The sequence below is a fragment of the Schistocerca nitens genome, chromosome 2 (assembly GCF_023898315.1).
Source record: "Schistocerca nitens isolate TAMUIC-IGC-003100 chromosome 2, iqSchNite1.1, whole genome shotgun sequence".
NCBI classification, from domain to species: Eukaryota; Metazoa; Arthropoda; class Insecta; order Orthoptera; family Acrididae; genus Schistocerca; species Schistocerca nitens.
Window position 1 is genome coordinate 783,546,578 of NC_064615.1, and position 27,437 is coordinate 783,574,014.

At 39.8% G+C, this 27,437-nt stretch overlaps 1 protein-coding gene across 1 annotated transcript in view; it reads right to left on the bottom strand.

The window, feature by feature from the left end:
- Positions 1–27,437, bottom strand: part of LOC126237037 (signal recognition particle 19 kDa protein) — an 81,416-nt gene that overhangs the window by 46,496 nt on the left and 7,483 nt on the right. The window lies entirely within an intron of this gene.

A 27,437-nucleotide genomic window follows, 5' to 3' on the forward strand; every position in this document is an offset into this window, starting at 1 on the left:
AAGTTGAAAGCAGTGCAATGGGTCGATAATTACTGAGATCCTCTTTGCTTCCTTTTTTGTGGACGGGTATAATTTTTGTAATTTTGAGCATACCAGGAAATTCACCATTCAGGAATGAGAAGTTTATTATGTGGGCTAGAGGTTTACTGATAAAGTTACTGCAATTATGAAGGAGGAAGTATGGAATTTGATCTTGTCCAGCAGATGATTTTTTTTTTTAAATTTTGCTATGAAGTGTCTTTTCTATTTCAATTTCAGATATAGGCATTAAAAATAGAGTCTCAGAACATAAGTTTGGTTCTAGTTGTAAGGGACAGCTATTTTTAAGATGGTTAGCCAGGTTTTCTACTGTTTCTATAAAGTAGTTATTGAATTCCTCTGCTGTTTCTTTCCCACTGGAGACTGATTTTCCATTTATTTTTAAGCTAATATCACTTTGTAGTTGTTTTCCTCTATTAGTATTCATATTAATAAGTTGCCACATGCTTTTGCTCTTATTTGATGACAGTTTGAGATAGTTATCATTCTGTAGCTTTTTGGCTGCATTTACTACGTTCCTTAATATATTTTTATATAGAGTAAAGTATGACTTAAATGCTTCAATACTGCCTAGTTTGGATTTGCGAATATAAAAAAGTTCTCTTTTTATTTGTGATGATCTAATGATTCCTGGGGTGATCCAGCTGGAGAGTTTTCTATCTTTGTTGATACATTTTGTTTGTAAGGGAAAGTGGCAATTAAAATAATAACAGAAAATATCCAAGAATGCTTCATATTTGCTGTCTACTGTTTGAGCCTCATATACATTTTGCCAGTTTTCATTTTGTATACCAAAGAGGAAAGTATGCATGTGAGTTTTATTGAAGTTTCTCCTCTGTACTGTGATTTTATTGTGTTCGTGACTTTTGCAACCAGATCCGCATAATTAATGCATTTTGGTCTGAAAATCCTAGTTTGACGGAGGATACAGTACAATTTATATTGCTTGCTACTTGATCCAGACAAGTGGTACTGTGATTTGTTATCCTGGTTGGAGTATTAACCATTAGGTCTAGGTTGTAGCTGTTCATAAAATTTTGAATGCTTAGATGGCTAGAGTTTTCTGAGATAAAATCTATATTATAATCACCACATATTAGAACACTATATGATTTTCTTTTACTTAGATTTTCTATTACTGGTGCTAGATTTTTGTAGAAAGTCCCTATGTTACCAGAGGGTGACCTGTAAAGTGCTATTATATAGACATTTAGATCTGTAAGCTCTACACCTGACAGTTCTATATCTTTTCGATACTATATGAATTGCAAATATCAAGAGGCGTAGCAGTAATGTTGTCTTTTACAAATATGCAACTACCTCCACCTTTGTAAGATGTTCTTGAGAAGTGACCTATGAGTTTAAAATTTGATATCACAACACTTTCTATTTCAAAAGACCTCATGAAATGTTCATTAATACATAATATCTCTGTATCTGACAGTTCACTTGCACTTGATGACAAAATTTCTAATTCATTAAGTTTGGTTTTGAGCCCTTGTGCATTATGGATGTATACTTTTAGATCAAGAATTTTTTTGTTTAATTTTTTCATACATTGGTGAGGCGGTTTAGACTTTACCTTATTTACTACAATTTGCTGATGGAGTCCTTTGCAAGTTTTATGGTGTATCTTTAACTTGTTTGATGATGCTATCTTTAACTTGTTTGGTGATGCTAAGTTTTTTCTTTTCTTTATATTAGGACAACATTATAATTATTTAAACTTGAGCTAATTTTATGAAATACTGAAAATCAAATTTTTGTTGCCCCTGTAAGGATAGGTAACGAGCAATTGGGACAATAAACCGAAAATTATGAACCAGCTGAGTCGATTAATAATATAGATATGTTACTTGCAGACTTATTTGGGCTCTCAATTAAAATAAATCACGCAATAATTTGAAGGTATTTTGGTGTGTACCTATACAAGTACTGGACATTCTGTGCCCACGTGGAATATGTAGCAAGGATGGATAGTTATATAATGAATAAAATGATTAATAATATGGGACAAAAGAGCTTTCATTTGCCCCTGAATGTAATTAGACTGCACTGCAAGTCTATATCAACTGCAATTGGGGGCAACAGAGCCAGTACTTGCATTTCAGCTAGTCAAGAGTTGCTACTACAGCGAGAAAGGCACAGTGAGGAATTCTGTTACAACGTTGGAGAGTCATTAGCATTACATCTACATATGGGATCACTATTTTAATGGGCAGATGTTCCCTGGACCTACAAATAAGAAACAGGCTGCCATCTACTGGCTGAAGAAAAAACAGTAAGAAAAATGTATGAAATTCTTGGGGAATCAGCAGCAAATCTGCTAGTAATAAGGAATTTGTTATTTGTAGTATGGCAGCAGAGATGGATTCCTCAGACACAGGAATCAGACTGTTTCAATTTCTTTGTCATGTAAACAAAATGCTTCGACTAAGTAAGGGAATGGCCAGCTAACTCTGCAGACCAGGCCATATCCCACATATCAACACAAGGCTGCTGGGAGGACGATAACTAGCTGTGACTGTAGCAAAATCGGCACACCAGTCACGTCCTGTGTGGATGTCCTAGTTTCAAGATACGAGGTGTGGCTAGAAAAAAACCGGACTAGTACTGGTGAAACAATAAAATGAATGCAATAAGGCTGAAAGTCGCGTGGCCTGTCACATGACTCTCGCTCCGCCTACTGCTCGAGTTTCATCTGCCTCCTGCACTCAGTCTGCCCGTGGCGTCTGTTTTAAGTAGTTGACGTTTTGTCTGTGCGTCGGAAAATGTTGAGTGTACAGAAAGAACAGCGTGTTAACATCAAATTTTGTTTCAAACTAGGAAAATCTGCAAGTGAAATGTTTGTAATGTTACAACAAGTGTACGGCGATGATTGTTTATCGCGAACACAAGTGTTTGAGTGGTTTAAACGATTTAAAGATGGCCGCGAAGACACCAGTGATGACACTCGCACTGGCAGACCATTGTCAGCAAAAACTGATGCAAACATTGAAAAAATCGGTAAACTTGTTCGACAAGATCGCCGTTTAACAATCAGAGCAGTGTCTGAGTTAACAGGAGTTGACAAGGAAAGTGTTAGGCAGATTCTTCATGAAAGTTTCAACATGAACAAAGTGTGTTCAAAAATGGTTCCAAAGTGTCTCACAATTGAACAGAAGGAACGCCGAAGAATGATTTGTTCTGACATCCTGGAAAACATTGAAAGTGATCCCACCTTCTTACAAAATGTTATTACTTGTGATGAATCGTGGTTTTTTACTTACGATCCCGAAACTAAACGCCAATCGATGCATTGGAAAACTCCTGGTTCTACACGACAAAAAAAAGCACGAATGTCAAAATCGAAATTCAAGGCAATGATGATTGTTTTTTTTGACATCAAAGGGATTGTGCACATTGATTGGGTACCAGAGGGACAAACAGTGAATCAGCATTACTACATTAGCGTCCTGGCTACCCTACGTGAGCGAGTACGGAGAAAACGGAATGATTTGTGGAGAAAAACGTCATGGATCCTTCACCAAGACAATGCCCCAGCTCACAGTGCGTTGTCAGTGAAGACGTTTTTGGCAAAACACAACATTCCTATCTTAGATCATCCACCCTACTCACCTGATTTGGCCCCCTGTGACTTTTTTCTTTTCCCTAAAGTCAAGTCAGCTTTGAAAGGAACTAGATTTGAGACTGTTGAAGCAGTAAAAGAAAAAGCGACGGAAGTAATGTATGGACTTACCGAAAATGATCTGCAGCATTGCTATGAACAGTGGAAAATTCGTATGGAGCGGTGTAGAGACCGAGGAGGAGAGTACATTGAAGGAGATAACATGAAATTGTAAATAATTGTAAATAAATGTTTTTTCCAGCATCAGTCCGGTTTTTTTCTAGCCGCACCTCGTATAGCAAGGCTTTAAGAAATAATACAGTTTACAACATAATTAAATTAAAAGAGGACTTCGATATCCTAAATATTCTAGCTGATGCTGGCATAACTAATTAACAGACACCCCAGGAGAGATAAGTAAGGCCTGTACACAGCCCAAGGGAAAGAGACAAAAGCTTGATAGCTCTAGGATTGTTTGGCCCATTAAAGGAAGAGTGAAGGGAAGTGGACACAAGTCTGCCTAAGAAGAATTAGTGAAAGATATGTGATGCATTCTCATCTGTTGCCATGCAGTCTGGAAGCAGAAAAATATTGCTGAAACTGACAGTGTGACTGATCTGGTACAGAACATAAAGAAAAACTTGATTCATTCTGATAGTAGTAAACTGTGTGTGTGTGTGTGTGTGTGTGTGTGTGTGTGTGTGTGTGTGTGTGTGTGTGACTACAATTAAGAGAAACAACGAAGCTGCCCAAGACACTATGATATTTAATTGTTTTCTGAGGGCCAGAGACCCTTATATTATATCTAAACATAAATCTACATCTATACTTTCCAAACCACTGCAAAGTGTGTGGCAGAGGGTATGTCCCATTGTACCAGTTATTACAATTTTTTCCTGTTCCATTCATGTATGGAGTGCAAGAAGAATGATTGTTTGAATGTCTCTGTGCATGCAGTAATTATTCTAATCATTTCTTCATAATTCTTATGTGAGTGATACATAAGGGGTTGTAGTATATTCCTAGAGTCATCATTTAAAGTCAGTTCTTGAAACTTTGTTACTAGACTTCACATCTATCTTCAAGAGTCTTCCAGTTAAATTCCTTCAGTATCTCTGTGACACTCTTCCTCACGTTAAACAATCATGTGACCATTCGTGCTGCCCTTCTCTGTATAATTTCAATATCCCTCTTTAGTCCTACCTGGTACAGGTCCCACACACTTCAGCAATATTCTACAATTGGTCGCATGAGTGATTTGTAAGCAATCTCCTTTGTAGACTGATTGCACTTCCACATTACTCTACCAATAAATCAAAGTCTACCACCCACTTTACTCACAACTGAATCTATGTGATCATTCCATTTCGTATTCCTACAAAGTGCTACACCCAGGTATTTGTATGAGTTGGCTGATTCCAACTGTGATTCATTGACATTATAGTCGTAGGATACTACATTTTTTTCATTTTGTGAAGTGCACAATTTTATGTTTCTGAACATTTAAAGCAAGTTGTCAATCTTTACACACTTTGAAATCTTATCAAGATCTGACGGAATATTTGAGCAGCTTCTTCCAGACATTACTTCATTATTAGATAACTGTGTCATCTGCACAAAGTCTGAGATTACTATTAATATTGTCCACAAGTTCATTAATATATGAGGGCTGAATGAAAAGTAATGCCTCCACCTTCGTTAATTGGGTTTGGATGGGAATATTTTAATAAATCAAAGACAGAAATAACCCTTAGAATGTGATCTTTAATTACCAATATTCACTTTTGCACATAATCACCAGCCAATTGGATACATTTCTGCCAACGATGAACAAGTTTCCTGAAGCCGTCACGGAAGAAGTCAACACTCTGTTTCCGCAACCACAGTCTCACAGTTCTCTCAACATCTTCATCAGAAGCATAATGATGTCCCCACATATTGTCTCTCATTATCGGGAACAGATGGAAGTCAGATGGTGCTAAATCTGGACTGTATGGGGGATGCCGTATGGTGGGGAGATTCAGTCTCTGAAGTTCTGCTGTGGTGGCATGTGAAGTGTGTGGTTTGGAATTGTCATGCTGCAGAAAAACATTTCCCTTTTCCTTTCGGAGCCTTGTTAGCCATCGTTTCAGAGTCCACAGTGTTGTGATGTAACGCTCTGAATTTATTGTTGTTCCACGATCAAGGAAATAAACATGGATAACACCATTTGTGTCCCAGAACACTGTGGCCGTGATTTTTTCAGCTGAGGGCTGCATCTTGAATTTCTTTTTCTGGGGCGAGTCTGTGTGTCGATATTCCATAGACTGATGTTTCGTCTCTGGGTCGTAATGGTGTACCCACGCTTCGTCTCCAGTCACAATCGAATGGAGAAAGGCGTCTCCTTCATACTCATAACGCGAGAGGAGTTCCTGGCAAATTTCAAGTCTGTGCCCTTTCATTCCAGGAGTCAGCATTCGGGGTACCCATCATGCACAGATCTTCTGATAGCCAAGCAAAGCAATAATGTGACCCACATGTTCTTGTGAAATGCAGATTGTGTTTACAATTTCTCTCTGAGCAATACAACGATCATCCTGAATCACTCTGTCAATATTTTGCTTGTGAAACTCGGTGATGGCTGTCACAGGACGTCCACATCTTTGTCACGCAGGTCAGATGTTCCCGCCTCAACATCTTTAAACATACTCGCCCAATGACGCACAGTACTCACATCAACACAATCACCATAAACTGCTTTCATTTTCTGATGAATCTTCTTTGGGGTGACACCTTCTGCTATCAAGAATTCAATGACTGTATTTTGCTTAAATCGCATTGACCGGCTGTCTGCACAGGGTTCCATACTTTACACTGTAACAACACAATTGTTCAATGCTAAGGCTTCCCGCCAACTGGAGCTGTAGAGAAGAGGTTACGGAACAAGTCAGTATCTGCCACATACCAAAACTGCCAACTGTTGAAGAGTTACGAAGGTGGAGGCGTTACTTTTCAGTCAACCCTCGTACATGAAAAGCAAGAGTCCTAACACACTTCCCTGGGGCAACCCGAAGTCACTTCTACATCTGAAAATGACTCTTCATCCAAGATAACACACTGCATCCTCTCTACCAAAAAGTTTTCAAACCAGTCACAAATTTCAGTTGGTACCACATATGATCGTATGGTATCACATATGATCGTACTTTTGACAATAAGCATAGGGATGGTACGGAGTCAAATGCTTTTTGTAAATCAAGAAATACTGCATCTACCAGACTGACTTGATCCACAGCTTTCAATGTGTCATGTGAGAACAATAAGTATTGGTGTTAAAGTTAGTATTAGTAACATAATTTTCAGTAGTAGCAGTTGCTGCAGAAAAATCAAGTTGGTGGTAGTAGTAATAGGGATTTTTCATACTTGCAAAACTGTATTGTTTATTATTGTACTACTACGACGACTACTACTACTACTACTACTAGTAGTAGTAGTAGTAGCAGCAGTAGCAGCATCATATGCTGTTGTTACAGTACTGATAGCACCAAGTGTGAACATAACTGTAAAATTAGTCAAAATTGTTTGAATTAATGGCTCTCTTTCTTTAACAGTAAATGAACACCTGACTGACAGTGGACAAAGATTGCCACTATACGTAGAGTAGCATATATGTAGCTATCTAAATATTAAAGTGATAGTACAAGAAAGAAATTAAGGTAAAGAAAAATATTATGATAGACACTGTACTCTTAGTTCAATGTTCAAATAGAGAGAGAGAGAGAAATGGATTGTCATGAAACAGTGGAATCTCCAGCCAGTAATACAAACAACGTAGGAAAAGACAGATTGCAACTTACTGTAAAGAAGACACATCAAGTTGCAGACAGGTGCAATTAAAAGACAGTTATATAAAGCTTTTGGTCACAGCATTCATCAGTAAAAGAGGGGCACACACCATTCACACACACAAGCAAGCACACCTCAGACACACACGACCGCCAACTCCAGCATCTCGGGCCAGAATGCAACTATCAAGTGGGATGCAAGCAGCAATCTGGAGGAGGTGGTGAAGGGAAGGGAAAGTAGTATGTGGGTGGGGAGAGAGACAAATACTGTCTGATGGAGTATGCAGTGACTAGACTGCCAACAGGCACAGCATCAGGAAGTTTTGGGGCAAGGAGGTGGGGAAAAAAGGAGTGGAGCAGGGAAAGATGGATTGATGCATTGGCAGAGGGCTGCAAATAAACAGGATGGGAGATGAGAATGGGGAGGAGATGATAGGACAGAGGGAATGGAAACTGTTGGGAGGAGGGTGTGGAGACAGTATGTTACCATAAGTTGAGGCCAGGATAATTACGAGAGTGGAGAAAGCATTGTAAGGGTAACTCCCACATGCACAGTTCAGAAAAGCTGGTGGTGGAGGGAAGGATCCAGAAGGCTCTGGTAGTGAACCAGCCATTGAAATCAAATGTGTTATGTTCAGCTGCTTGTTGTCCACAGGGTGATCTACTTTGTTCTTGGCCACAGTTTGGTGCTGGCCGTTCATCCTGGTGGACAGCTGGTTGGTAGTCATACCATTATAAAAAGCTGTGCAATGAGTCCAGCAGAGCTGGTAAATTACTTGTCTGCTTTCACACATGCCCCTGATGGGGTAGGATAAACCTGCGACCAGATAGAAATTAGAAGTGCTTTGGGGGGGGGGGGGGGGGGGACGAATTGTGCAGGTTTTGGAAGTGGCATAGGGATGGGACTAGGATGTTGTGGAGGTTCAGTGGGCACTGGAACACCACTTCAGGAGGGGTGGGAAGTATCTACGGAAGAATGTTCCTCATTTCAGGGCATGATGATAAGTAATCAAAGCCCTGGCGAAGGATGTGGTTCAGTTGTTCCAGGCTGGGATGGTACTGGGTAATGAAGGGGACACGCCTTAGTGGCTGGTTCTTGGGGGCGGTGGGAGGATTGGGGGTGTGAGGGGAAATGGCATGGGAGCTCTGTTTGTGGACTAGGTCTTGGGCACAGTGCCTGTCTGTGAAGGCCCTGGTGAGGTCCTCAGAATACTGAGCAAGGGAGTTTTTGTCACTGCAGATACATTGTCCCGAGTGGCCAGGCTGTACAGGAGGGATTTTTTGGTGTGAAAGGGATGGCAGCTGTCAAAATGCAGATACTGTTGGTGATGGGTGCGTTTAATGTGGACAGAAGTGCAGACAGAGCCATCAGAGAGGAGGTGGTCAACATCAGATAGGTGGCACACTGGGTTGAGGAGGCCCAAGTGAAGAGGGTGGGAGAGAAGTGTTGAAACTGTGAAGGAACAAAAGTAGGATGTCTTGGTCCTGCATCCAGGTCATGAAGATACCATCAATGAAACTGAACCAGTCTAGGAGTTTGATGTCTTGGGAGGCTGGCCTATAAAAAGGTTGACATAGGAGGGTGCCATGCAGATACCCATGGCTGTGGATTTGTTTATATACCTTCCCTTTAAATGAGAAATAGATGTGAGTTAGGATAAAGTTAGTAAGTTGGATGGGGAATGAGGTACTGGGTTTGGAGTCTGAAGGAAGTTGGGAATAGCGGTAAGAACATGGGCATAAGGGATGTTGGTCTGTAGGGAGGTGGCGTCAACAGTGACAAGTAGGGATCCAGGAGGTAAACAGGATGGGATGGTGGAGACTCCATAAAGGAAGTGGTTGGTGTCTTTGATGTGGGAGGCTATATTATGGGCCAAGCCACATGTGAAAGCAGCCATGCCACTCACCAGTTCTGCTGGAATCATTGCACAGCTTTTTATATTGGTATGACTACCAACCAGCTGTCCACCAGGATGACTGGCCAGCACCACCCTGTGGCACAACATTCAGCTGAACATAACACACTTGATTTCAATGGCTGCTTCACTACCCCAGCCATCTGCATCATTCCCTCCACCACCACCTTTTCTGAACTGTGCAGGTGGGAGTTATCCTTACAATGCATTCTCTGTTCCTGTGGTTATCCCAGCCTCAATCTACAGTAACATACTGTCCCCACACCCCACCACCCAACAGGTTCCACCCACTCTGACCTATCAACTCATCCCCATTCTCATCTCTCATCCTGTTTTTTTGCAGCCCTCTGTCGATGCATCCCCCCATCTTTTCCTGCTCCTCTCCTTTTTTGCACCTTTTTTCCCCCACTTCCCCACCCCACAACCTCCTGATGCTGTGCCTGTTGGCAGTATAGCTCCACCAGACAGCGTTTGTCTCTGTCCCCACCCATACACTACCATCTGTTCCCCTTCTCTGCTCCCTCTAGACTGCTTCTTGTATCCCACATGATAGTTGCACTCCAGCCTGAAATGCTGGAGCTGGCGGTCGTATGAGCGTCAGGTGTGCTTACTTGTTTGTGTGAATGGTGTATGTGTGTCTTTCTTTTACTGATGATTGCTGTGACTGAAAGTTTTATATAAGTGCCTTTTAACTGTGCCTGTCTGCAACTTGATGTGCCTTCTTTATGGTAAATAGCAAACTGTTTTTTCACATTGCAGATTACCATGAAGATTGACGTAAATGTTATTCTATACATAACAGTCCATTGTTGTCAACACAAAACCAATCTATGATAAATAAATAAATAACATAAAGTCAAATATATGCTTCAACTGTGCTTTCCCTGTAATACTGAGGCATGCACCACATGGCAACTAAGCTTGTGCTACTGGCTCTTTATTCAACGACTTTTATGTTTGGAGTGCCATCACTATACCTTTTTGTTTAAACTTGGATGTATTTCTTCTACTACCCATAAGTACAACTTTCATGTTCAAAAGCCATCACCAAACAGACATCAGCTTGAAAATCATCATTACACATTCAACACACTATCTGAAATGCACATTGCAGCCAAAAGTGGAAGAATGATACTACTGACTGATGTACAGAACAATTCTTATAAAACCGAACTACTTTAATGAGCCATAACATTTGAACCAATAATGGGACACATTTGAAATTTTATGATAATAAACAATTGTTCCAAGTTTGGGAGATGATGATAAACAATTGGGAGATTAAGTCATACATACATACATACATACAAAGTCCTCACAGCAAATGTTGGAAGTTTCCTCCACCAGCATCACTGCACCATTATTTTGTTTCACCATATTCCAATATGTTCTGTGAAGTATCCTCACCATTGTTGCTTATTTTTAGTGTGTAACAGCTTCACGGAGTTGTCTGTGGTTTATTCTTGTACATGCAGCTTATAAGATAACCCCACCAGGAAAAATGTGTATATGTGTGTGTGTGTGTGGGGGGGGGGGGGGGGGGGCGTAGGTTAGGTAACCATTGGCCACAAATTTTTTGAGATTATTCAGTCACCAAAGAAACTGGTTAAAAGTTGCATGGAAGCATTAGACATGTAACACATTGCTCCATCTTGTCGGAAATAGCCTTCTGTAAGTGTGGCATCATCAAGCTGCTTCATAAATGTGATGTACATGCCTGTATAAACTGTGGTATCTACACTCATATCAAAGAAAATGGGGCCAACAATCCTGAAAGCTGATGCCATCCACCACACTCCAACCTTTTCGCCATGCAGTGCATCATACGCACTCTGTATGGCCACAATGCCGACTCCGTAGCAGCTCTCTGACGTGCCATATGAAATGTCTGTCTCCTGGCTCAATTGACGCAATGATTTCTTTGGAGAGTTATCCAAGCATCTTTGAACATTGTGAATAACCTCTGCATTCAAAGATGGTCTATGTTTAATACCATCACTGTTTAATACACCAGTTGTCTCCAGCTTCCTTACAATCGATAAAATGGTTGCTTTTGTTGAAACAATGTGCACATTGAATTCTCTCTGAAATGCCCATGGTGTTGTAACCAAAGAGTGCATCTTCCAATTTGTTTTCACAATAAAAACCCACTCTCAAAGTGTATACTGCATGTCTCTGCCAACTAACATAAGCTGAACAAGCTCGCATTATACTGGACAAATGAAGTCACGCACAGAAACAACAATCAACTTGGCAATTATAGGTGGTACTTCTGATTATCCCAGAGCTACCGAGATCATTAAAATAACTTTCCTGTTTATACGATCTTTCAGAGGTTAATTATGACCCATTGGAGTGGTTCAGGTTTATATGGATCATCCTGTATTATAAGATATATTTCTTTTTGCTGCTACACATTTCTTCCTTAACTGCCTTTGTGTGCGTAAACGTTTCTAACTGTATCGAAAAGCAGCTTGAGTTGTTGAAAATGCACTATGACTGCAGGACCAAACAGCTCACTGTGGAATATGCAATATGAAAATGAATTTTGTAAACACATAACCATAATTTGTGACAGGTCACTTGAGCAGAGAGCAGGAACACACAGAGCCTCAGACACCAAAATAATGTTGGATGAAATCCATAATCAGTTCAAGTTATATATTAATGACACATTGGGCAATATTAATTATAATTTCCAGCTAACTGGGACAAAGCAGGCAGCTGGGATAATGTAGCCATGGCGTTGGTATTCCTGTTCTTCATTATTAGATAGCAGACAGGAATCTCCCCAGATTATTTGTATTTTTGTTTCAGCTTGCTCTGAAAGATATTGTCAAAATGCACAGGAATACTTTCAGTCTTCTTTATGTGCCTTTCAATCTCTCAGTATCCCAACTATATTTCAGTGGTTACCTTTGTTGCTTCAATTATTCCACTCGGAACTTTTTTCTGTATCACATTACTAACTTCAGGTCAAAATGTTGGTGACAGTATTACTTGTTCTGATTACCTACGAATACCTATGATGATTGTAGGATATTGGCACACATGTAATGGCAAGGAACAATGTAGTACCCTTCTCCCAAAGACTCTGGGCCAATGAGTTTGTGCCAAGCTCTGACCATGAGTGGAAAGTGTAACAGCATCATTATAATTTAATGATCTCAGCTAAAGAGGCAAACCTGAAATTTCTCATCTACTAATAATCTAGGGATATTCTTCCCTACTCTCTAATATGGAGACCAGGAATACTGACTGCATGGCTACCTTTTTGCAGGCACCTAGATTGTCCCAGTTGGCTGGAAGATATGCCTGACATTGTCCAATTTGTCATTAATATATAACTTGAAATGATTATGAGGCATACCCAAAGTAATTTTGGAATATGAGACACTCAGTTTCTTGATCTCATGGTGTGTTCTTACTGTCAAGAAGTCCTCCGTCCAGTTGCATATGTAGCAACATATTCCGTGTGAATGAAATTCCTCTTGAATATTTCAACATGAAGCTGAATCAAAAACTTTTCAAAACATCAGAACCATTGGCTGCAGATGGTTCCTGCTATTTCTTACTTGTAATATATGCTAAAGAAGCACAAGTTCAGTTACAAAAGATTGGTGCCAATAAAACTCATGCTGGTTGGTTTGGAGAAAATCTTTTTGTTTATGATCATTATTATGATTTGCATCAGGTAATATCAGAGAGAGATGAGTGATAGAGGATGGTAACTCTGAGTATCACTTATCTTCTTGTACTTGTGGACTGGCATGATCTATTCTTGCATATGACCACTGGGATCTGTGCTCTGCTCAGGTAGTTGTGACAAATTGTGGTAACATTTCTACCTAATTCACCTGTGAACTGGATATTCTACTGTGAGTCTGTGGGGTCCAACACTCTTAATTTGTTTTTAACAGTTTCATCAGAACAATTCACATATACAAAGGTAGTTAAAGACAAGACAGGCAGTAACTAAAGGAAATGTACCATTTAATAGATCAGTCAACAGCGACATTCTGCCACTTCTAACAGTGATGATTCCATACTGAATGGCAGCCAGAAAAACACACTGAGGAGAGCACTGAATTCAATCTACATACTCTGCAACCACGTTAAGGGAAGTTCAAAAATGGCTCTGAGCACTATGGGACTTAACATCTGAGGTCATGAGTTCCCTAGACTTAGAACTACTTAAACCTAACTAACCTAAGTACATCACACACATCCATGCCCGAATCAGGATTCGAACCTGCGACCGTAGCAGCAGCGCAGTTCCAGACTGAAGCACCTAGAACCACTAGGCCACATTGTTAAGGGAAGCTGGCTATGTCATCTCCGCGTAAAAATGTATAATATAAAGAAGTGGAAATGAGAATAGGAAGGAAAGAAAAAGAGATGAGAGGCAGATGAATAAGAAAAGTACTGAGAAACACGGCAAATCAAACAAAGGCAAAAAAGTGAGGATAGGTGTTAACTGACATAAAATTTCATATTATTATTACTATTACATGCAGCTTTACTGTATGATTAAATGATGATGGCGTCCTCTTGGGTAAAATATTCCGGAGGTAAAATAGTCCCCCATTCGGATCTCCGGGCGGGGACTACTCAAGAGGACGTCGTTATCAGGAGAAAGAAAACTGGCGTTCTACGGATCGGAGCGTGAAATGTCAGATCCCTTAATCGGGCAGGTAGGTTAGAAAATTTAAAAAGGGAAATGGATAGGTTAAAGTTAGATATAGTGGGAATTAGTGAAGTTCGGTGGCAGGAGGAACAAGACTTTTGGTCAGGTGATTACAGGGTTATAAATACAAAATCAAATAGGGGTAATGCAGGAGTAGGTTTAATAATGAATAACAAAATAGGAGTGCGGGTTAGCTACTACAAGCAGCATAGTGAACGCATTATTGTGGCCACGATAGACACAAAGCCCATGCCTACTACAGTAGTACAAGTTTATATGCCAACTAGCTCTGCAGATGATGAAGAAATTGATGAAATGTACGACGAGATAAAAAAAAATTATTCAGGTAGTGAAGGGAGACGAAAATTTAATAGTCATGGGTGACTGGAATTCGTCAGTAGGAAAAGGGAGAGAAGGAAACATAGTAGCCGCCTTGTAGAATTTTGCACAGAGCATAATTTAATCATAGCTAACACTTGGTTCAAGAATCATAAAAGAAGGTTGTATACCTGGAAGAATCCTGGAGATACTAAAAGGTATCAGATAGATTATATAATGGTAAGGCAGAGATTTAGGAACCAGGTTTTAAATTGTAAGACATTTCCAGGGGCAGATGTGGATTCTGACCACAATCTATTGGTTATGAACTGCAGATTGAAACTGAAGAAATTGCAAAAAGGTGGGAATTTAAGGAGATGGGACCTGGATAAACTGAAAGAACCAGAGGTTGTAGAGAGTTTCAGGGAGAGCATAAGGGAACAGTTGACAGGAATGGGGGAAAGAAATACAGTAGAAGAAGAATGGGTAGCTCTGAGGGATGAAGTAGTGAAGGCAGCAGAGGATCAAGTAGGTAAAAAGACGAGGGCTAATAGAAATCCTTGGGTAACAGAAGAAATATTGAATTTAATTGATGAAAGGAGAAAATATAAAAATGCAGTAAATGAAGCAGGCAAAAAGGAATACTAACGTCTCAAAAATGAGATCGACAGGAAGTGCAAAATGGCTAAGCAGGGATGGCTAGAAGACAAATGTAAGGATGTAGAGGCTTGTCTCACTAGGGGTAAGATAGATACTGCCTACAGGAAAATTAAAGAGACCTTTGGAGAGAAGAGAACCACTTGTATGAATATCAAGAGCTCAGATGGCATCCCAGTTCTAAGCAAAGAAGGGAAGGCAGAAAGGTGGAAGGAGTATATAGAGGGTTTATACAAGGGTGATGTACTTGAGGACAATATTATGGAAATGGAAGAGGATGTAGATGAAGATGAAATGGGAGATAAGATACTGCGTGAAGAGTTTGACAGAGCACTGAAGGACCTGAGTCGAAACAAGGCCCCGGGAGTAGACAACATTCCATTAGAACTACTGATGGCCTTGGGAGAGCCAGTCATGACAAAACTCTACCATCTGGTGAGCAAGATGTATGAGACAGGCGAAATACCCACAGACTTCAAGAAGAATATAATAATTCCAATCCCAAAGAAAGCAGGTGTTGACAGATGTGAAAATTACCGAACTATCAGTTTAATAAGTCACAGCTGCAAAATACTAACGCGAATTCTTTACAGACGAATGGAAAAACTGGTAGAAGCGGACCTCGGGGAAGATCAGTTTGGATTCCGTGTAAATGTTGGAACACATGAGGCAATACTAACCTTACGACTTATCTTAGAAGAAAGATTAAGAAAAGGCAAACCAACGTTTCTAGCATTTGTAGACTTAGAGAAAGCTTTTGACAACGTTAACTGGAATACTCTCTTTCAAATTCTGAAGGTGGCAGGGGTAAAATACAGGGAGCGAATGGCTATTTACAATTTGTACAGAAACCAGATGGCAGTTATAAGAGTCGAGGGGCATGAAAGGGATGCAGTGGTTGGGAAAAGAGTGAGACAGGGTTGTAGCCTCTCCCCGATGTTATCCAATCTGTATATTGAGCAAGCAGTGAAGGAAACAAAAGAAAAATTCGGAGTAGGTATTAAAATTCATGGAGAAGAAGTAAAAACTTTGAGGTTCGCCGATGACATTGTAATTCTGTCAGAGACAGCAAAGGACTTGGAAGAGCAGTTGAACGGAATGGACAGTGTCTTGAAAGGAGGATATAAGATGAACATCAACAAAAGCAAAATGAGGATAATGGAATGTAGTCAAATTAAATCGGGTGATGCTGAGGGGATTAGATTAGGAAATGAGACACTTAAAGTAGTAAAGGAGTTTTGCTATTTAGGGAGCAAAATAACTGATGATGGTCGAAGTAGAGAGGATATAAAATGTAGACTGGCAATGGCAAGGAAATCGTTTCTGAAGAAGAGAAATTTGTTAACATCGAGTATAGATTTAAGTGTCAGGAAGTCGTTTCTGAAAGTATTTGTATGGAGTGTAGCCATGTATGGAAGTGAAATATGGACGATAACCAGTTTGGACAAGAAGAGAATAGAAGCTTTCGAAATGTGGTGCTACAGAAGAATGCTGAAGATAAGGTGGGTAGATCACGTAACTAATGAGGAGGTATTGAATAGGATTGGGGAGAAGAGAAGTTTGTGGCACAACTTGACTAGAAGAAGGGATCGGTTGGTAGGACATGTTTTGAGGCATCAAGGGATCACAAATTTAGCATTGGAGAGCACCGTGGAGGGTAAAAATCGTAGAGGGAGACCAAGAGATGAATTCACCAATTAGATTCAGAAGGATGTAGGTTGCAGTAGGTACTGGGAGATGAAGAAGCTTGCACAGGATAGAGTAGCATGGAGAGCTGCATCAAACCAGTCTCAGGACTGAAGACCACAACAACAACATTACTATTTCTTTCCTTTCTCAGACGTTATGTCTGGTTAAAAATGGAAAGTGACGCAGACCTTGATCAAGCGCGACTTCCTTTTAACTGTATGGTATATGTTACATTGCATTTAGGAACTTTCGGGTGATTGAACATGTATCAATAATTACAAATTTCTGTAGTTTTATATGTAAGTTTGGATGTAGCTGTATTACTTTGATGTCCTGGTGGATATTGTGTGGTATGACTCCTGTAGTTGATAGTATAATTAGTATGATGTCAACTTTATCCTGATGCCACATGTCCTTGACTTCTTCAGCCAGTTGGATGTATTTTTCAATTTTTTCTCCTATATATTTGTTGTATTGGGTATGGATATTTCGATTAGTTGTGTTAATTTCTTCTTTTTATTGGTGAGTATGATGTCAGGTTTGTTATGTGGTGTTGTTTTATCTGTTATAATGGTTCTGTTCCAGTATAATTTGTATTCATCATTCTCCAGTACATTTTGTGGTGCATACTTGTATGTGGGAACGTGTTGTTTTATTAGTTTATGTTCTATGGCAAGTTGTTGATGTATTATTTTTGCTACATTGTCATGTCTTCTGGGGTATTCTGTATTTGGTAGTATTGTACATCTGCTTGTGATGTGATCTACTGTTTCTATTTGTTGTTTGCAAAGTCTGCATTTATCTGTTGTGGTATTGGGATCTTTAATAATATGCTTGCTGTAATATCTGGTGTTTATTGTTTGATCCTGTATTGCAATCATGAATCCTTCCATCTCACTGTATATATTGCCTTTTCTTAGCCATGTGTTGGATGCGTCTTGATCGATGTGTGGCTGTGTTAGATGATACGGGTGCTTGCCATTTAGTGTTTTCTTTTTCCAATTTACTTTCTTTGTATCTGTTGATGTTATGTGAACTAACGGGTTGTAGAAGTGGTTATGAAATTGCAGTGGTGTAGCCGATGTATTTATATGAGTGATTGCTTTGTGTATTTTGCTAGTTTCTGCTTGTTCTATAAAGAATTTTCTTAAATTGTCTACCTGTCCATAATGTAGGTTTTTTATGTCGATAAATCCCCTTCCTCCTTCCTTTCTGCTTAATGTGAATCTTTCTGTTGCTGAATATATGTGATGTATTCTATATTTGTGGCATTGTGATCATGTAAGTGTATTGAGTGCTTCTAGGTCTGTGTTACTCCATTTCACTACTCCAAATGAGTAGGTCAATATTGGTATAGCATAAGTATTTATAGCTTTTGTCTTGTTTCTTGCAGTCAATTCTGTTTTCAGTATTTTTGTTAGTCTTTGTCTATATTTTTCTTTTAGTTCTTCTTTAATATTTGTATTATCTATTCCTATTTTTTGCCTGTATCCTAGATATTTATAGGCATCTGCTTTTTCCATCGCTTCTATGCAGTCGCTGTTGTTATCCAATACATAATCTTCTTGTTTAGTGTGTTTTCCCTTGACTATGCTATTTTTCTTACATTTGTCTGTTCCAAAAGCCATATTTATATCATTGCTGAATACTTCTGTTATCTTTAGTAATTGGTTGAGTTGCTGATTTGTTGCTGCCAGTAGTTTTAGATCATCCATGTATAGCAAACGTGTGATTTTGTGTTGGTATGTTTCAGTAATATTGTATCCATAATTTGTATTATTTAGCATGTTGGGTAGTGGGTTCAGAGCAAGGCAGAACCAGAAAGGACTTAATGAGTCTCCTTGGTATGTTCCACGCTTAATCTGTATTGGCTGTGATGTGATATTATTTGAATTTGTTTGGATATTAAGTGTGGTTTTCCAATTTTTCATTACTATGTTTAGGAACTGTATCAATTTAGGATCTACTTTGCATATTTCCAATATTTTTAGTAACCATGAGTGGGGTACGCTATCAAAAGCTTTTTGGTAATCAATATATGCGTAGTGTAGTGACCTTTGTTTAGTTTTAGCTTGATATGTCACCTCTGCATCTATTATCAGTTGCTCTTTACATCCTAATGCTCCTTTGCAACAGCCTTTTTGCTCTTCATTTATAATTTTGTTCTGTGTTGTATGTGTCATTAATTTCTGTGTAATGACTGAAGTTAATATTTTGTATATTGTTGGTAGGCATGTTATGGGGCGATATTTAGCTGGGTTTGCTGTGTCTGCTTGATCTTTAGGTTTCAGATAAGTTATTCCATGTGTAAGTGTATCAGGGAATGTGTATGGGTCTGCAATGTAACTGTTAAATAATTCGTGGCAAATGAATCTGCTCCAGTCCGGAATCCCTGAACCATTACACCAACAACTGAAAACAGCTTTCGCATCCCGCAACTACCCTCCCGACCTGGTACAGAAGCAAATAACAAGAGCCACTTCCTCACCCCCTCAAACCCAGAACCTCCCACAGAAGAACCCCAAAAGTGCGCCACTTGTGACAGGATACTTTCTGGTACTGGATCAGACTCTGAATGTGGCTCTCCAGCAGGGATACGACTTCCTCAAATCCTGCCCTGAAATGAGATCCATCCTTCATGAAATCCTCCCCACTCCACCAAGAGTGTCTTTCTGCCATCCACCTAATCTTCGTAACCTCTTAGTTTATCCCTATGAAACCCCCAAACCACCTCTCCTATCCTCTGGCTCCTACCCTTGTAACCGCACCCGGTGTAAAACCTGTCCCATGCACCCTCCCACCACCACCTACTCCAGTCCTGTAACCCGGAAGGTGTACACGATCAAAGGCAGAGCCACGTGTGAAAGCACCCACGTGATTTACCAACTGACCTGCCTACACTGTGAAGCTTTCTATGTGGGAATGACCAGCAACAAACTGTCCATTCGCATGAATGGACACAGGCAGACAGTGTTTGTTGGTAATGAGGATCACCCTGTGGCTAAACATGTCTTGGTGCACGGCCAGCACATCTTGGCACAGTATTACACCATCCGGGTTATCTGGATACTTCCTACTAACACCAACCTGTCAGAACTCCGGGGATGGGAACTTGCCCTTCAGTATATCCTCTCTTCTCGTTACCCGCCAGGCCTCAGCCTCCGCTAATTTTAAGTTGCCGCCGCTTATACCTCACCTGTCATTCAACAACATCTTTGCCTTTGTACTTCCGCCTCGACTGACATCTCTGCCCAAACTCTTTGCCTTTACAAATGTCTGCTTGTGTCTGTGTACGTGCGGATGGATATGTGTGTGTATGCGAGTGTATACCTGTCCTCCTTTCCCCCTAAGGTAAGTCTTTCCGCTCCCGGGATTGGAATGACTCCTTACCCTCTCCCTTAAAACCCACGTCCTTTCGTCTTTCCCTCTCCTTCCCTCTTTCCTGGTGAAGCAACCATTGGTTGCGAAAGCTTGAATTTTGTGTGTATGTTTGTGTTTGTTTGTGTGTCTATCAACCTGCCAGCACTTTCGTTTGTTAAGTCACATCTTCTTTGTTTTTAGATATGTTAAATAATTTAGTTAGATGTGAATGTGTTGAGGTGAACTTCTTTAGCCAGAAATTTGCTATTTTATTTTTTCCAGGGGCTTTCCAATTGTGAGTATAATGAATTGCTTATTATTATTATTATTATTATTATTGCTGTTTGGTGTAAGTACCATTTATGCAGCACCTAACTACAGAAATGGTACTCAGATGATTAACACTTTGACTGCCATGTGGCCACAGCAGAGCCTCACACCTAACACCATTGCCTCACCCAACCTTGTGGTAATATGTCCATCACTAAATATGCAGCAGTCAATGTGTTACGCACAGGTGATAACAGATACCACAACAAATCACAGTATCTGGTACTACATACAATTTTATTTAGATTACTGATGGGGAAAAATGTAAAAATATTACAAATACACTAACCTGGTTTGAAATATAACTGCTACACAATGAAGGCTTCCATATGGTAAAGATTACACAGTGTGTAGATGGCACTGTTGCCTAACAGACAGTTCATTAGGAGTAACCATACAGTTATATGATCAAATTACAATCCATGAAAAAGTCTGCACTGACTGTTGCACTATCTAATTCAAAAATAGTGGTGGCACTTGATAGTTGTGTGATATTGTTGATTCAATTTGTTTAGCCTCCTGCACAAAGCCACATCCTGTTCATATCACTCCCAACAGAAGAATGGGCATTTTAAATCACTTTCTTATAATGAGTTGCCTGGGTATGTTGGAAAGAGTCTGATACAATGAACAATAATGGGTGAGCCAACAAACTAACATGTCTGCCCAAACTGAATGAACACTTTGTACAATTGCAGGAACTAGGACCTCAAAAGTTTTCAAGAAGTGTTTTCTAAGGCAACATGTTCAATAGTTTCTGACATCTGACTTATTTAGTCCTTGAGATATGGCAATAAAGTTTATGTGTGATGCAAAAGGTACAGTAAAAATTAGAACTAATTATTAAAATTTAAATGTAAAGTTTCAGTATATATATTTAAAAAGATACAGTTTCTTTAAAGTTTTGCAAATGGTTTTCTCTGATAAAAAACAAATGCTACAGTTGTTTGTACACTGAACTTGCATTCAGTAGGAGCTGGGTTCATATCTCCACTCTGATATACTAACTTAGGTTTTCCCTGGTTTTCCTAAATTGACTGCTGTGAATGGTGGGGCAGTTCATTTACAAAATACATGCCCAATTTCCTCATCATCTTTGTCCAAATTGTGCTTGTAGTCTGTCTCCAATGACATCATCAACACAATATTAGATCTTACCTTCCTTATTTTTACTCTGATGCAAATTTAATAGAAGTGTTCTGCCATTGTTTGGACTACATTCTCTCAAGCAGAAATTAATGTCATTTCACACTGCTGTAGCGAAAAGACATAACTGTTCTCACCCACATTTTTTTACCTTGTAGATTCCTACACGTTGGTCAACAATGGAGTGCAGTTTATTTGGCGTAGGTACTCACACCACGAGCTCTTCTGAAAATGTCTCTATCCTTGAGCCTTGCTGTCCAAAACACTGCTACGTTTTCTGCAGACAAACTGATAAACAAATCTTTGCAGCAGTATCTACTTGTCCCTAAAGGCAGATTCACAATCACTAACCCATACAGGGAAGAGCTTTCTTCTAAAATAAACATCAGATTTCACAATGTGGATGCATGGTGTATAATGTTATCGTGCAGTTCACCTACTCCTGGACACTATCACAGTACATCATCACAGCCACCTGGCTATAAAGCAATCCATTAACACATAACATTCATTCACTTGAATCATACCCTCTCAACTGGATGGATTAAGATGGGATATTGTCACAGAATGCAAATGGTTCCCCACTTCTTATAAAGTAGCATCTGCAAGGACTGAGGAGATTTTTGAGATATCTAGCACACACAATGACACTGTCATAGTGCTGAAGAGTATCACTTCACTCATATTTAGAACCAATCTTCTTATAAAAGAAAACCCTCAATAATTCAACCCCAATGATAGGTGTTCAACGAGCTCATAGCACATAATCGCCCTGACATCTCAAAAAAGGGAGAAATGGTGGAGGAGTCCTCCAATCAGTTCTCTGAGGGCATTATTGACAACATGTTTGTGAGGGTTAGAGGAAAATAACATACTATCACTGCAAAAAGGAAAATCACTGATAAAGCACTCACTTGTAGCTGAGTGCTAATGGCAACAGATTTTTTAATTCAGGTCATCCTTGCTGTACAACTTGGAACTCTTAGCATGGGTATATCAAGAGGGCTTGGAGTGTGTCTCTTGCAGGAATATACAGACATGTTTTGCCTACAATATAATATTTAATTCCTGTACAAGAGTCCAGTAGCTAATCAAATTCCATATGGGGGATTTCTCCTTCCCCTTTTCTCTTTTCTCATGGCAGTGACTTTGGGAAAAGAGGGGGAGGATCCTGGGGAATATATGGTCCAGTTACTAATGCAGCTATGCACATAGCTCAGTCCTCTATATTGGAGGTTGATGGCAGTTTGTGATCTGGGTTTTGCCTCAACTTTTTGGCTGCTGCTTCCCCTTTTGTAGTGAGTGGTACACAGATTTAGTTGTGTATATGTTATATACACTAACTACTTTTCTGAATATCAGTGAGTGACAGACCTCCTTCATTGTTTCCACTGGCCTGCCACCCAACACAAGCTTTTTTTTTAGCTCAAGTACGGCTCTAGATGTACAAGTATAGGTGTTATCAAAGCAGGCTTCATGAGTGTAGAAGGGCTTCAGTACATGGTATGTGTCCCATTACTCTACTTTTCTTTTTCCTATTTTGTCTTTCCCAATGAACTTTGGGCATTCTCAGTTCCAGGCTAGATGCTTACTGGCATGACAATGCATGACGGTGAGCATCAACACATCTTCTGCACATTTTATCAATATATGTCAATGTAAAATTTCCAAAACTCTGGCATTTGAAACATCATAATGAATTTGGACCACATGCTCTTACTTTCAGTTGAATGAAGTTTGCTTTAATGTTCTCAAGTAAGAAAGACATATTAAAAATTAGAACAAAGGCAGCAGTTTCTCCAGCATGCCAACTAGCTTTTTCATAATAATACATACTTGTGAGACACCTTCTTATTCCCACTCTATGAGCAGGTCTGCTCCATCGGCATTCATTATATCCTGGCACTTTCCAAAATCTTAAAAGAAACTAAGTTTTAATTGTAATTGAGCTTCAAGTGCACATTGTCCCATCTTTTTACACACTCTAGGATGGTTACCTGATGAAATGTTGACATCTTGCCATTTCTCCATCACTTAACAGAATACAGCATACAAAAAAGTCTCTTAAAAGTTTGCTTATCTAAACTGGAGATACTGAAACAAGCTATCTACATATTTTGTTAGTATAAAATGTACTGATTATGGGAAGTGCTTGTCATTGTCACTAAGTGACCTCTGATTGGAAGCACATGCAGCTTAACAAACACCACAGGTGTAATGAATATTTCGCCCCCCCCCCCCCCCCCCCCCAAAGAAGCAGATGAATCACAGTTTAGAAAATGTGTCAAGATGCTGGAGGAAGTGATGGAGTTATTTTCTTGCCAGTGAGTCTAGTTTACAAGATCCAGCATCTATTAATCTGCAAGAAAACACAAGAAACTTATTTTGGTAGTTCAGAGAGGTTATTATTATGTTGTAAATGAAAATGTCGGCGAGGTATGGGACATCTTGATTCCCATGACTAAGCATGTGGTTTGAAACTTCATGCCATATTATAAATGTGTCCTACCTCGTAACTTAAACCTGGACTCTTGACTTTTGAAAGAAATTCTTTCACTAACTAAGCTATATAGGCACAACTCAGGACTTGCCTTCATAGCTTCAATTCCACCAGTATCTTTCTTCTACTTGTGGCTGGGTGCTGTATATAAGTAATGATCCTTATAATTCTACTACAGACACATTTCTCATTTTGCAGATAGAGTGTTTCTCCTAATTTCCAAACTCTGCATAAACTCCCCTACAAACATTGCCTGATTAACACTGATGAAGCAACATTACCACAGAGAATGGATTAATCAAAGCCTCTTTCATTCCAGAAATTGGCTGTGGTGCACTATCCTCTGAGATGATGATGGTGATAATATCCCATACTCCGAGGAACGTAGGGGAAGATGCGAGAGACCGCACCGCTGTACTAGGCAAGGTCCTAGTGGAGGTGGTTTCCCATTGCCTTCCTCCGACAGTAATGAGGATGAATGATGATGAAGACGACACAACACCCAGTCATCTCAAGGCAGGAAAAATTCCCTGTCCCCACCGGGAATCGAACCCTGGACACCGTACGCGGGAAGTGAGAACATTACTGCAAGACCATGAGCTGTGGACATCCTCTGAGATACACTGTGCCTTATGAGTGCTTGTCTGGCAAAGCACTCTGTAAAGCTATTGTAGATTTTAGAAAGGAGAAGCACAGCACTGGGAGAATCAATGCTGTAAGAGTGAGTCATGCCTTGATATCTCAGCCTGAATGATCATTTTCAATGAAAGGCAAGGGTTCAGATTCAACCCGAGAGTGAGACAATGTCTCAGAAACTTTTATAACAGTGCACACTCCCCTGCATATTGAAGGATTTCTTCTGGAAACATCTGGTTCATAAATAGTTCTGACCCTAGGATGTCATACACTATAAGTGATGAGGCAATTGACTAGTGTGATAAGAAAAGAGGATTATGGGACACCTTAGAGTGTGTAATGGAATAAAAATTGTCCAAGGACATTTTTGCACCACCTGCAAAAGTGTGCAGCTATATACTAAGGTGAGCAGAGAATAAAAGATTGCATTATCACCTTGAAAAATGTACCTATTGCTGAAGTTCTGGCTGTAGCGCTGGACAACTGGCTGCAGGATCCTGTCCCAGTACTACACATACATCAAATCAGCCTCCATAGCAGTGACAAGTGTTTAAAGTCTGTACATCGTGGCTACCTCAACACTCTTTACACATCAGGCATCAAACAAACCCTACAGCTGCAGATGAAGAGAGGATGACACCACTGATCCAGGTTCCAGTCCTTGTCCCTTGCCCACCTTCTATGCACATTACAGTGCTGGGAAGGAATGCGTTGTACTGTTGTTTGTAATAGATGCCTAGAGGTCAAACTGATCATATGAAGAAGGTTGGGTACTGTCTGGGTCAACAGTTTTCCCAGCTGCCTCCAAAAAGGTTATGGGCAGTTCCTGCGACTACATATATTTCTCAGAATTCTGACTAAAGACATTCTTCTTGGACTTGCAGCCAAATTGTAACATCATCTAGACACAATATTACAGAGATCAATCTGCAAGCCACTGACTGGCCGCAGCATCCAGAGACAGTGGCCATGTGTGTGTATGTGTGTGTGTGTGTGTGTGTGTGTGTGTGTGTGTGTGTGTGTGTGTGTGAGCGCGCGCGCACACACACTCTATGCAGTAAGTAGCAATCTATCTTTGACTTTTCATTGTTTGATAATCCGTGGAGTGTTGGTGTTGCATCATTTTGCAGCCTAGTCTATATCGTCTTCTTTTTAATCAGTACTTGTACCCCATTGCGTTCCTTCTTGATTCCATGCAATTATATAACTTACCAATGGTCAAAATAATTGTTTATTTACACACCTTATATGCATATATTTTTGTATGCATTTTTCTTAACTTTTATATTGTGTTATGGTTTTATGTGGATACCATTTAATTAATTCTTTTATCCACTATTTTATTGCATTTTATTATGCATACTAGCTGAAAAACCCAGAACTGCTTAGGTATTTATTTACTGCAAACTATTAGTCCTCCCTCCTGTCTCTGTCCATGTCCACCTTTGCCCGCTCTCTATCCACCTCTTACCTACCTCCTCCTCCCCCTTCTCCCAACCCATCGCCTCTCTTTGTGCAACTCCTCCTGTCCCCTCTCTCTATGAACCTACTCTTTTCCCATCTGTCCACCTGTTACTTCCCCCTGTCCGCTCCTCCTCCCTCATCTCTCTGTCTTTCTCTTCCTTGCCCTTTCTCTGTCCATCTCCTCCTCTCCCCTCTTTCTGTCCATTCCTCCCTCCACTATCTCTCTCCATCTCCTCCTCCTCCTCCTATCTGTGTTCTCCATCTCCTCATTCTCCTATCTCTGCCTATCTCCCCATTCTCCCTTCTCTCCCCATATTATCACACCCGAATAAGGGGCTGATGGCTCTTACCTATAGCATTTCTTTCCAGATTGTAACTAATATGTGTAGCAAATTTGACTGAAATCATTCCAGAGGTTCAGGATCAGCTTTTTACCATTGGCTTTGCTCGCATATGCACATGTTAAACATATCTCACACACATTTAATATATTTCATGTGTATTACATTTCACTTGTATGACTAGCGAATTTTGACCTGCAGTTTCATTTTCACGCAGCTTAATGTTTACGATGCTGTATCTCCTGAACTATGTGCTGCACAATGATATAATTTTGCAGGTACATCCAGTGCTATACATGCCTATATTCTGCCAAATGTGTCATGAATAAACTTGTAGTAAACAAGTAATAAGTTACAATACCTTGCATGGTGTGGTAAGTTTTTCATAGATTCAGTGTTCATGAAATTTTACCTCCTGAACTAAGTGTCGTACAATGTTGTAATTTTTCTGGTACAATCAGTGGTATAAGTGAATACTCTCTGCTAAAAGTATCACAAATACAGTAAGCAGCAAAGAAGTAATAAATTAAAATGTCATGCTTCATGTAGTAAGTAACATTTTTTTTTCCTTTTATCATTTTGTGGAGACTGTCAGAGACTTGCAACAAACATTAAAGATAATTTTAAACCTTTATGGAAGTTTTTCACACTGTGCTCTCATTCTCCAATAATTGATAACTTAAGTACGGGTATTCTCGTGTCATGGGCTACACTGCTCTCTTACATCCACCCCTTTGGAGATGGGTGGTTCTCGGATCACAATGATTCTGTCCAGACAGTAAGTGATATGTGTACCAAGTCTGGTTTAAATTAGTCCAGTGGCTTAGGAGGTGATATGGTACACACATTTTTATAATCTGTATGGATTACATTTCCTTACTTATTGTGACTGTGTACTCATGTGCCATCTACTGCCATACTGT